Raw genomic sequence first — 13,354 nt, 5'->3', positions numbered from 1 at the left:
CAAATCAAAAATGCAATCTAACTGTGTGTGTGCTGGAAAAGCAAGTTGCCCAAAACTACATCATAAGAAAAAGACAATGGCATTTCTTCTAACTAACTTCCTAATTTACATTATCATATTAACCAATATTTAAATACCTCCAAAGTCATTGATACTATCCTAATCATTTGATGATATTAAAGATTAAGCATTAAATATTCTTTTTACTGTACTGACTTTTTAATTAACATAATTTTGGAAGGAATCCACATTTACCATGTGGTAGGTGATCTCCATCATCAAACATGTGCATAGTAGAAGAAAAATTGAAGAAGTTAACAAGGAAATGTACTTTCCAATATATGTCTTGTTATTGATTCTTGATAATAATGATGCACTATAAGAGCAGCTATTAATTTAATATCAAGTACTCTGCTATATCTTTCCAATGATCTCTTATTGCTAGTAGGAGAATAACTCTTAAAGGAAATTGTTATTATTCCCCTGTTACACAAATGAGGAGAGCAAATTCAGGTTCTCATGTCTATTCAGTTGGTGAAAGTTTTTATAATTACTTAATATCACCATTGGTGCTATATAGAAGAGGCAAAGCCAAAATTCAATACAAAATTTTTTGAATTCTAAACTCGTGATCTTTCCATTTCGCAGTGCTACTCTTCTGCTGTAATCCATGTAAACCTGTGGCTACAGCATATTGAGTAGCTCATAGTTAGTATAACTGTTTTAGCTTGATATTTTCATATTTTAAAAACTATTTTAATCTCATATATTTTCACACTTTCAAAATTTGATACTTTCCCCTTTTAATTCCTCTCTAGTTTGTTAACCAAAATATATTTTAACAAAGAAATCCACCAAGCTTTAAGGAACTATAAACCCATAAACTCTTTTTTTCTTTTTTTTTGAGGCAGAATCTCGCTCTGTCACCCAGCCTAGAGTGTGGTGGTACAATCTTGACTCACATCCGCCTCCTGGGTTTAAGCAGTCCTCCCACTGCAGCCCCCCAAATAGCTGGGACTATAGGTGCAAGCCACCTGGCTAATTCTAATATTTTTTGTAGAGAAAGAGTTTCACTATGTATCCCAGGCTGGTCTTGAACTCCTGAGGTCAAGCGATCCACCTACCTCAGCCTCCCAAAGCGCTAGGATTACAGGCATGAGCCACTGCACCTGGCCAATGGCCATAAACTTTTTTTTTTTTTTTGAGACGGAGTCTCTCTCTGTCGCCCAGGCTGGAGTGCAGTGGCCGCATCTCGGCTCACTGCAAGCTCCGCCTCCCGGGTTTAAGCCATTCTCCTGCCTCAGCCTCCCGAGTAGCTGGGACTACAGGCGCCCGCCACCTCGCCTGGCTAGTTTTTTTTGTATTTTTTTTTAGTAGAGACAGGGTTTCACCGTGTTAGCCAGGATGGTCTCGATCTCCTGACCTCGTGATCCGCCCGTCTCGGCCTCCCAAAGTGCTGGGATTACAGGCTTGAGCCACCGCGCCCGGCCTGGCCATAAACTTTTAAAATGTAGGAGATAATATTTTCAAAATATCAGCCTTAATATTGATCATGTATATCTCTAGTGATACCTCATATAAACACTTTTCTTACTATCATTTCTTCCAGAAATAGCCATTATATTCAAACCCATTATTCCTCCCTGAATGTTGTCAGGGAGGAAAACTTTCCCACTATCCTTTTAAGCTCTGTAAATGGTGACCTGTGAATTTAATTGACAATAGACACATCAACAGATGAAAAAGAAAACCCTAAAATTTATTTATATGCATATGCTAATGCACAAAGAAGCAGCTTACTAAATGGCTAGAGTTAGAGGTTTATACACCTAACTTAATAGGGGTGAGGGGTCATGAGAAAAGGCTTCTGTGGAAAGAACAAAGGAATTCCTAAGTGAACAAACAGGAGAAAATAAACTTTGAGATGCTTGTTTATGCATGTGTGAGTGGTATTCTCCATTTTTATCTTTATGGCTATGAAACTCCCTTTAGCATCATTCCCAGAAGTTTCTGCTTTTAGTGAGATAAGGGAAGCTTGAAAAGACTTCCGTCTGCATCTGTTGAATTGCAAATGTCTTTAATTTAAAATTCTCTTTATGCCAATTCGAGGGTCTGAGTCCTTAATGTCAAACTTTACCCACACAAGAAAATTTTTTTAGAGCTAAGAATTTTCCTATGATGCTTACTTATTGAAAACCTATCCACCAATTTCAAAAATACCCATTGAATCTGTTACCAGCCACAAATTCTTAGGCTCCTACACAATAGAAACTGACACAAGGCCAAACAAGTTTCCCAGACAAAGCTTTTACTGGGGGCTTATGTTTGAGCACCAGTGAGACTGTACAGGAGGGAGAGTTCACCAGCTTGTGATCCTTTATTTGGCAAGGGAAAGGAGTCAATGTTAAAGGAAAGCTATGTCAGCATGATTAGGGAGGGGGTTTCAGCTGTGCAAATGTAGTGTAGAAACATACTTTTTCATACATCACATGACTAAAAAGTGGCAGAAAGTTCCTCCTTGTGTGGGGATTTTGGTATTATTGAGATGTGAAGCCAGCTGGACTTTCTGGGTCAAGTGGGGAATGGGAGAACTTTTCTGTCTAGCTAGAGGATTGTAAAATGCACCGATCAGCTCTCTGTGACTAGCTAGAGGTTTGTAAAACGGACAAATCTGCACACTTTAAAATGGACCAATCAGCGCTCTGTAAAATGGACCAATCAGCACTCTGTAAAATGGACCAATCAGCAGGATGTGGGCGGGGACAAATAAGTGAATAAAAGCTGGCCCCTCAGCCTGCAGCAGCAACTTGCTTAGGTCCCCTTCCACGATGTGAAAGACTTTTTTCTTTCACTCTTCACAATAAACCTTGCTGCTCCTCACTCTTTGAGTCCATGCCACCTTTAAGAGCTGTAACACTCACTGCAAAGTTCTGCAGCTTCATTCTTGAAGTCAGCAATACCAAGAACCCACTGGAAGGAACCAACTCTGGACATGTCTTAGTGGCCCAGATGGGACCATCGCCAAGCCGTGAGTACCACCAGACCCCTTTCACTTGCTGTTCTTTCCTATTTTTCCTTAGAATTTGGGGGCTGAACAGCAGGCACCTGTTGGCCAATTAAAAGTGACCAGCACAGCTGCTGGACTAAAGACACGGGTGTCAGGCTTTCTGGGAAAGGGCTCTATAACAACCCCCAACTCTTTGGAGTTGGGAGTGTTGATTTGCCTGGAACCAGCTTCCACTTTTCCTGTACTTCCGGGATGAGCCAAAGGTCGACAGAGAGGAAAGCCATTCAGCTCCAGGGTCCCCCAAAATGTTGGTTGACCCTGCAGCCATGAGCAGAACTCTCCAAGTCATGTCGCCCAAGTGAGACTCAGCCATCTATCCTATCCTGACCCTTGTCTCCTGTGTCCTAATGCCTGTCAGACAAACTTCTCACCTTTCTTTTCCAAGGTTAGTGCCGCTTCTATAAACCACTCCCGGTCTCTGGTGCTTTACTAGTTTCTCCTATAATGATGATTTCTAGTATAAACTTCAGGACTCTGTTCCCTTATTTAGGCACCCGGGCTCACCAATAAGAAAGACATAATTTTTGCCCGAAGCCCTATTGAGCAGGGGGCAATATCTGGAATTTTAGGATCCCTCCTCAGACTAGCAGACCTAAGAGAAGCAATTCCTGAAGCTAGGATATGGGGAGCCTCAGAAATTGTATCCTTCCTATTCATATGATGAGAGATAAGGACAAAAGGCGTCAGTCTTCCAACCTGGGAGATTCTTTCCCCTCCCTAAGGGTATAACTAGCCCTCCACTCCATTTTGAGGCATATTATCTGTATAGGACAGGGGTAAGGTCCCAATACTAACCGAAGAAAATGCTTAGGTCTCTAACAGGTTTTCGAGAATGCATTGGTAAGGGCCACTAAATCTGATTTTTCTTGGTCCTCTTTGTGATCTAAGAGGAAAGGCAAGGGTGCAGGTTTTCGGGAATGCTTCAGTAAGGGCTGCTAAATCCAACCTTCCTCGGTGCTCCTTGTGGTCTAGGAGGAAAACTAGAGTTTCTGCTGCTGCGTCGGTGAGCACAACTATTCCGATCAGCAGGGTCCAGGGACCGTTGCAGGTTCTTGGCCAAGAAGGGTTTCTGTTGCTGTGTCAGTGAGTGCAACTATTCTGATCAGCGGGGTCCAGGGACCATTGCAGGTTCTTGGGTGGGGGTTGGGGAGAAACAAGCAAACCAAAACCATGGACAGTTTTTTCTTTGAGATGGGAAACATTCAGGCATCAACAGGCTCACCCTTGAAATGCATCCTAAGCCATTGGGACCGATTTGACCCGCAAACCCTGAAAAAGAAGCAGCTTATTTTTTTCTGCACTGTGGCTTGGCCCTAATATTCTCTCTTTGATGGGGAAAAATGGCCACCTGAGGGAAGTATAAATCACAATACTATCCTGCAGCTTGACCTTTTTTGTAAGGAGGAAGGCAAATGGAGTGAAATACCTTATGTCCAAGCTTTCTTTTCATTGAAGGAGAATCCACAACTATGCAAAGCTTGCAATTTACATCCCACTGGAGGACCTCTTAGCTTACCTCCATATCTTAGCCTTCCTACAGTTCCTCTTCCTATTATTGATAAGCCTCCTCTAATCTCCACCTCCCAGAAGGAAAGAAGCAAAGAAATCTCCAAGGGATCACAAAAACCCCTGGGCTATCAGTTATGTCCCCTTCAAGCTGTGGGGGAATGGGAATTTGGCCCAACCCAGGTACATGTCCTCTTCTCCCTCTCTGATTTAACGTGGATCAAAGTAGACCTGGGGAAGTTTTCAGATGTTCCTGATAGGTATATAGATCTCCTACAGGGTCTAGGGCAAACCTTCGACCTCACTTGGAGAGATGTCATGTTATTGTGAGATCAAACCCTGGCCTTTAATGAAAAGAATGAGGCTTTAGCTGCAGCCCGAGAGTTTGGAGATACCTGGTATCTTAGTCAAGTAAATGATAAAATGACAGCTGAAGAAATGGACAAATTCCCTACCAGTCAGCAAGCTATCCCCAGTATGGATCCCTACTGGGACCTCGACTCAGACCATGGGGACTGGAGTCATAAATGCCTGCTGACCTGTGTTCTAGAAGGACTAAGGAGAATTAGGAAATAGCCCATGAATTATTCAATGATGTCCACCATAACTCAGGAAAAGGAAGAAAATCCTTCCGCCTTCCTTGAGCAGCTACAGGAGACCTTAAGAAAATATACTCCCCTGTCACCTGACTCTCTCAAGGGTCAATTGATCCTAAAAGATAAGTTTATTACCCAATCAGCCACAGATATCAGGAGAAAGCTCCAAAAGCAAGCCCTGATCCCTGAACAAAATCGGAGGCATTATTAAACCTGGCAACTGTGGTGTTCTATAATAGGGACCAAGAGGAACAGGCTGAAAAGGAAAAGCAAGATCAGAGAAAGGCTGCAGCCTTAGTCATGGCCCTCAGACAAACAAACCTTGGTAGTTCAGAGAGGACAGAAAATGGAACAGGCAAATCACCTGGTGGGGCTTGTTATCAGTGTGGTTTGCAAGGACACTTTAAAAAAGATTGTCCAACGAGAAACATGCTGCCCCCTTGCCCATGTCCGCTATGCTGAGGCGATCAATGGAAGGTGTACTGCCCCAGAGGACAAAGGTTCTCTGGGCCAGAAGCCCCCAACCAGATAATCCAACAACAGGACTGAGGGTGCCCAGGGCAAGTACCAGCTTATGTCGTCACCCTCACTGAGCCCTGGGTACGTTTAACAATTGAGGGCCAGGAAATTGACTTCCTCCTGGACACTGGCATGGCTTTCTCAGTGTTAATCTCCTGCCCCGGACAGCTGTCCTCAAAGTCTGTTACCATCTGAGGAATCCTGGGACAGCCTGTAACCAGGTATTTCTCCCACCTCCTCAGTTGTAATTGGGAGACTTTGCTCTTTTCACATGCCTTTCTTGTTATTCCTGAAAGTCCCACACCCTTATTAGGGAGGGACATATTAGCCAAAGGTGGAGCTATTATCTACATGAATAGGGGGAAGAAGTTACCCATTTGTTGTCCCCTGCTTGAGGAGGGAATCAATCCTGAAATCTGGGCATTGGAAAGATGATTCAGAAAGGCAAAAAATGCCCGCCCAGTCCAAATCAGGCTAAAAGACCCTACCACTTTTCCTTATCAAAGGCAATATCCCTTAAGGCCTGAAGCTCATAAAGGATTACATGATATTGTTAGACATTTAAAAGTTCAAGGCTTAGTAACAAAATGCAACAGTCCCTGCAGCACCCCAATTCTAGGAGTACAAAAACCAAATGGTCAGTGGAGACTAGTGCAAGATCTTAGACTCATCAATGAGTCAGTAATTCCTCTATATCCAGTTGTACCCAACCCCTATACCCTGCTCTCTCAAATACCAGAGGAAGCAGAATGATTCATGGTTCTGGACCTCAAGGATGCCTTCTTCTGTATTCCCCTGCACTCTGACTCCCAGTTTCTCTTTGCCTTTGAGGATCACACAGACCATATGTCTCAACTTATGTAGACAGTCTTGCCCCAGGGGTTTAGGGATAGCCCTCATCTGTCTGGTCAGGCACTGGCCCAACATCTAGGCCACTTCTCAAGTCCAGGCACTCTGGTCCTTCAGTATGTGGATGATTTACTTTTAGCTACCTGTTCGGAAGTCTCATGCCAGCAGGCTACTCTACATCTCTTGAACTTTCTAACCAATCAAGGGTATGTGGTGTCTAAATTGAAGACCCAGCTCTGCCTACAACAAGTCAAATATCTAGGCCTAATCTTAGCCAGAGGAACCAGTGCCCTCAGCAAGGAATGAATTTAGCCTATGCTGTCTTATCCTTGCCCTAAAACATTAAAACGGTTGCGAGGGTTCCTTGGAATCACCAGCTTTTGCCAACTATGGATCCCTGGATACAGCAAGATAGCCAGGCCCCTCTATACTCTAATCAAGGAGACCCAGAGGGCAAATACTCATCTAGCAGAATAGGAACTAGAGGCAGAAACAGCCTTCAAAACCTTAAAGCAGGCCCTAGTACAAGCTCCAGCCTTAAGCCTTCCCACAGGACAAAACTTCTCTTTATACGTCCCAGAGAGAGCAGGAATAGCTCTTGGAGTCCTTACTCAGACTCGTGGAACAACCCCACAACCAGTGGCATACCTAAGTAAGGAAATTGATATAGTAGCAAAAGGCTGGCCTTACTGTTTACGGGTAGTTGTGGCGGTGAGCATCTTAGTATCAGAGGCTTTCAAAATAATACAAGGAAAAGATCTCACTGTCTGGACTATCCATGATGTAAATGGCATACTAGGTGACAAAGAAGTTCATGGCTATCAGACAACTGCCTACTTAGATACCAGGCACTACTCCTTGAGGGGCTGGTGCTTCAAATACACATGTGTGTGGCCCTTAACCCTGCCACTTTTCTCCCAGAGGGTGGGGAACCAAATGAGCATGACTGCCAACAGCTCTTATGACTGCCAACAAATTATAGTCCAGACTTATGCCACCCAAGAAGATCTCTTAGAAGTCCCCTTAGCTAATCCCAACCTTAATCTATATACTGATGAAAGTTCATTTGTGGAGAATGGGATACGAAGGGCAGGTTATGCCATAGTTAGTAATATAACAGCACTCTTCCCCCCAGGGACCAGTGCCCAGTTAGCAGAACTAGTGGCACTTACCTGAGCCTTAGACCTGGGAAAAAGAAAAAGAATAAATACGCATACAGATAACAACAAGTATGCTTATGTAATCCTACATGCCCATGTTGCAATATGGAAAGAAAGGGAGTTCCTAACCTCTGGGAGAACCAACCCCCATTAAATACCACAAGGAAATCATGGAGTTATTGCACTCAGTGCAAAAACCCAAGGAGGTGGCAGTCTTACACCTCCAAAGCCATCAAAAAGGGGAGGGAGAAGGGAGAACAGCAGCATAGGTGGCTGACAGAGGCAGGGAAAGACCAGCAGAGAGGAAAGAGAAAGAGAGAGAGAGGAAGAGATAGACAGAAAGTCAGGCAGAGAGAGAGAGGGGAAAGACAGAGAAAGAAAGAGAAAGACAGGAAGTCAATGAGAGAGAGACAGAGGAAGATACAAAGAGGCAGTCAGAGACAGAGAGAGAGAGAGAGAGGAAGAGACAGAGACAGAGGGAGTCAGAGAGAAAGAGAGAGACAAAGACAAAGAGAGAAAGAAAAAGAGAAAGAGAGATGTTAGTAGTAAAGAAAAAACAGTGTACCCTATTCCTTTAAAAGCCAGGGTAAATTTAAAACCTATAACTGATAATTGAAGGTCTTCTCCATGACCCTGTAACACTCCAATACTACCTTGTTGTCAGTGTAAACACGGGCATATCCCAAAAACACTGAGGCCACTGACAACCCATAGCCTTCCTATCAAAAATCCTTAACCCACCAGGTTTCTTAACAGGGGATCTAAGTGATCTAAATCTTAATTAATTACCATACAAAAGTCCGACCAGACCTAGGAGGAACTCCTTTCAGGACAGGAGACAGATGGTTCCTCCGGGGTGATTAAGGAAAAAAGATACAATGGGTATTCAGTAAATGATAAGGAAACTCTGTAGAAGCAGAGTTAGGAAAATTGCCTAATAATTGGTCTGCTTAAACATGTGAGCTGTTTGCATTCAGCTAAACCTTAAAGTACTTACAGAATCAGGAAGGAGCCATCTATACAATTCCAAGTTAATATTGATTGAATGAGGTCTTATTAATAGCAAAGAATAATTGATATCCCAAACTTACAAGGTTTTCAACAAAAGTAAAGTTTGCTAAAAGTTAACAGTGTAACATGTATTATCCTAACTTCTAATCTTGTGGACATCAGACCCTACCAGTGCCCCTCAAAGTTCAAGTTGCAAGAAATAACAAAATCTATCCTTACTCTACAATCCCAAATAGACTCTTTGGCAGCAGTGACTCTCCAAAACCACGGAGGCCTAGACCTCCTCACTGCTGAGGAGTACTTTGCACCTTCTTAGGGAAAGAGTGTTGTTTTTACACTAACCAGTCAGGGATAGTATGATACGCCACCCGGCGTTTACAGGAAAAGGCTTCTGAAATCAGACAATGCCTTTCAAACTCTTATGCCAACTCTGGAGTTGGGCGACATGTCTTCTACCCTTTCTAGGTCCCATGACAGTCATCTTGCTATTACTCACCTTTGGGCCCTGTATTTTTAACCTCCTTTTCAATTTTGTTTCCTCTAGGATCGAAGCCATCAAGCTACAGATGTTCTTACAAATGGAACCTCAAATGAGCTCAACTAACAATTTCTACTGAGGACCCCTGGACCAACCCGCTGACCCTTTGGCCGAGAGAGTTCCCCTCTGGAGGATACTACCACTGCAGGGCCCCTTCTTTGCCCCTATCCAGCAGGAAGTAGGTAGAGTGGTCATTACCCAATCCCCAACAACAGTCGGGGTGTCCTGTTTAGAGGTGGGATTGAGAGGTGAAGCCGGCTGGATTTCCTGGGTGGAGTGGGGAATGGGAGAACTTTTCTGTCTTGCTAGAGGATTGTAAAATGCACCAATTAGCTCTCTGTGGCTAGCTAGAGGTTGGTAAAATGGACCAATCAGCACTGTAAAATGCAACAATTTTACAGTGCTCTGTAAAATGGACCAATCAGTGCTCTGTAAAATGGACCAATCAGCAGGTTGTGGGTGGGGACAGATAAGGGAATAAAAGCTGGCCACCCCAAATGAAGCTGGAAACCATCATTCTGAGCAAACTATCACAAGGACAGAAAATCAAACATCGCATGTTCTCACTCATAGGTGGGAATTGAACAATGAGAACACTTGGACACAGGGTGGGGAACGTCACACACTGGCGCCTGTCGTGGGATCAGCGGAGGGTGGGGGGGATAGCATTAGGAGAGATACCTAATGTAAATGACGAGTTAATGGGTGCAGCACACCAACATGGCACATGTAAGCATATGTAACAAACCTGCATGTTCTGCACATGTGCCCTAGAACTTAAAGCATTAAAAAAAAAAAAAAAAAAAAAAAGCTGGCCACCCCAGCCAGCAGCAGCAACCCGCTCGGGTCCCCTTCCACTCTGTGGAAGCTTTCTGCTTTTGCTTTTCACAATAAATCTTGCTGCTGCTCACTCTTTGGGTACCGTGCCACCTTTAAGAGTTGTAACACTCACCTCAAAGGTCTGTGGCTTCATTCTTGAAATCAGTGAGACCAAGAACCCACGGGAAGGAACCAACTCCAGACACATTATAATGAGGCAAAAGGTCAGGATCAGTCATTCTCCTGGTCTTGTCTGCCTACAGGTAATAGGATTAACTCCCCTGAATAAGATTTATGGTGGATTTATGGTGGCTGCCTATCTTAGTTTCTTCATATAGTTTGCAAGGTCTGGTGAGGAGGTATGGCACTAATGGAGGTAGTACAACAAGGTCTGGTAGTCAGCAGATATGAATAAAATGCATTAGTGGGTGTTGGGGGCCAAGTCTCATCCCTATGCTGTCTCATTCCTGCCCCTCCCCCCACCAACCAACCACCTGAGAGATTTTATCTTCCTTAATCTTCAGGAGAAAGGGCTAGAGGTCTCATCTTCTGGAGCTACTTCCTGCTGATCGGGGTTGTCATTGCTGCGTAACTTTGGAGGTTGTAAAAATCTCTCACTGACTGATCTAACGATATATAGGGACTCAGATCCTCCTGGGATAGTATTGGTTGTTCTTGACTAGGAGATTTCAAGCCTGAAAGGCACAAACTTTAATAGTCCTCACCCCTGTGGAATACCATAAGTAATTATTTAAAAAATCAAATAGCATCAGTGATAATTAGTAAACATCCTTAAGCCCAGTTTAACAATGCCCGTAAGAAGAAATCAGATGCCATCTGAAATCTAAGTGAATAGGCTAGAAAACCAGTCTCCTGCAGTCTGAAATATCAGAGTGTGTTGATCTACAGTATGTTGCAACTAAGTAATTTTCTGTCTTATTTTTTTCTACTCTAATTTCAATTTGTGAAAATGCATTTATATATGTGCAGCAAGAGGAGTTAGTTACCATGCAACCCTCACCTTTTTTGGCAAGCATATAATGTAGAGCTATTCTGTTATCTAAAACTACCTGGGCTACCAAATTGAGTGATACTTGACAATCAGTTAAAGAATTGGCAGTTTCATTAGCTAATATGAATATTGTCTTTGAAATATTCCTCAGTACCCATTGATGAGCTGCTACTCCCCACCAGGGAAGCAATGAATAACCCAAAAAAGTTTGTCTTCATCTGGGATACCTCCTGGTAAATCTCGTGCTACCCTAGTGAATAATTTGAAGGAGCGCATCCAATGTTTGACTTTAGTGTTTTTGTGAACAGAAAAAGAGACCACTGAAGTTTCCATAAGATATAATCCATTGCTAGTTTCATTGCTTAGACATGGGGATGCCTATTCTTTGCCATCCCATGCACACACAAAAATGTAGCATGTGAGTGCATTCATCTTATATGTGGCATTTTGGGATGATTGGGTAATATTAATCTAAGGGTCTATTGCATGTCTCCAACTCCAGACATTTTTACTTACTGGTAACAACCATTCCTTTCTAGGGTCAAAGGCTTTGCATGAATTTAAAGGTGGGCTTAACTGTTGATCGTAGGTGGGTATTTCACATTTTAAAAAGCAGAGTAGCAGTTGGAGTTGTCCTGGAAGATGTATGAATTTGACCTAATATGTAACCTGAAATGTTGGGGTGGGGTGGGAATTGGAGGCCCTGGAGCCCCAAGGGGTTATAGACTAGAAAAATATGAAAACATAAGTTAGGAGACTTTCAGCCCAGAAGGAATTCAAGATTCAGTACAAATTGTAGAAAATAATAATTTAAAAAACCCTCAAAACAGTGAACAAGACTAGGATCTAAAAACAGGTATACTACAGTTTTTTAAAATTTTTCTTGAAACATAATTTTTCTGTCTCCAGTCTCCCATTTTTACCAGGGCTTGGATGTAGGCTCTGAGACCAAGTGATTGCAGAGAGATCACTCCAGGCCCCACACAACACAGTGCTATAAGTCATGCAAGAGGGCCAAAGTGTCAAGGGAGGAGAGTGAGTCACTTCCCACCCAAAACTGAGTACAGGCTTGGATAGTCCTCTCTATCTCCTCAACTTTGTGCCTGGTCCAGGTCCTACTGAGTTGAAACCCATAGTCTGCAGTAACCAAGTGACAATGAATAAAGTTATGCATTAGACAAACAAAAAGAGAAAGTGGGTCAGGGCAGGAATTGCTCAGAAATTGAATCCAAGTACTGTCTCTTCTGTTCTCACAAAGACAACATGCAGAATGACAGAACTGTATGCTCCAACAAAGGACTAAAAAGGTCACAGACCTCTCTTCCTCACCAAGTGCCACATAGGGAAGTGAAGTAGCAAAGGGGCTTTAAACAAAGTTGCAGAATGGAGAGCCAGGGTGCCTGAGTTTTTCCACCACATGGAAGCCAGGGGTAGGGTGCAATGCACACTTGCAACCTGCTGTATGCTGGGTTGATGAGCCCTGGGAAGCCGACCATTTCAATCTGTCCCTCATGGATGTCTGTTAAGGTGGCTCAAACCAGGAAAACCAAGCTAACAATTTCAATCTCTCCCTCATGGATGTCTATTAAGGCCAAGCCAGTTAAAATAAGAGGAAATGAGAAAGGGAAAAAGAAGCAACAGAAAGAACAAAGGAGAAAAGAAAAGAGAATAATTGTGGGCAAGGGGGCCTGAAGAGTCCCTGGCAGGCTAGAGGATGACTCCCCAATTGCAATGACACTGAATCAGAAATGCAGGCGGCCACTCCTCAGTCATGAAGAGATCATAGTCAGCAGTCGTGCTGGCTCTCAAGTCTCCTCCTCCAGGAGAGAAAATGCTCCCCACATCCCGTGATCCTGCTGCATTCAGGAAGAAAGTTGTTACTGATCAAGGTTCTTGGGATACCACACAACAGAAATTGACACAGGGCCAAGCAAGTTCCCTAGGCAAGGCTTTATTGAGGACTTATGCTCAAGTATAAGAGATACTGTACAGGAGCAAGAGTTCCCCATCTGGCTCCCTGAGAGGAGTCACTCAGGATCTTTTATTTGGGGAGGGAAAAGGGCCCATGTTAAAGGAAAAGTATCTAAGCATGATTAGCTATGCTTCCTGTACAGCCTGTGAAACTGTGAGTCAATTAAAGCTCTGTTCTTTATAAATTACCAAGTCTCAGGTAGTTCTTCATAGCAATGTGAGAACAGACTAATACAATGTCATTTTGAGGGATTCACTAATTTAACATTTATATATTGATTGCCATATATATGCTGGGGTTGTGCT

At 43.2% G+C, this 13,354-nt stretch overlaps 1 long non-coding RNA gene across 1 annotated transcript; it reads left to right on the top strand.

The window, feature by feature from the left end:
• The first annotated feature begins 2,804 nt into the window (after window positions 1-2,804).
• Window positions 2,805-10,056, top strand: LOC135969501 (uncharacterized). Its single transcript, XR_010584761.1, has 2 exons — window positions 2,805-3,028; window positions 9,253-10,056. It is a non-coding gene; the product is annotated as an uncharacterized lncRNA (long non-coding RNA).
• The last annotated feature ends 3,298 nt before the right edge of the window (window positions 10,057-13,354 follow it).

The sequence above is a fragment of the Macaca fascicularis genome, chromosome 2 (genome assembly GCF_037993035.2).
Source record: "Macaca fascicularis isolate 582-1 chromosome 2, T2T-MFA8v1.1".
Classification (NCBI taxonomy): Eukaryota; Metazoa; Chordata; class Mammalia; order Primates; family Cercopithecidae; genus Macaca; species Macaca fascicularis.
The sequence above is the reverse complement of the archived record's forward strand: the minus strand, read 5'-3'. Positions and strand labels throughout refer to the sequence as shown.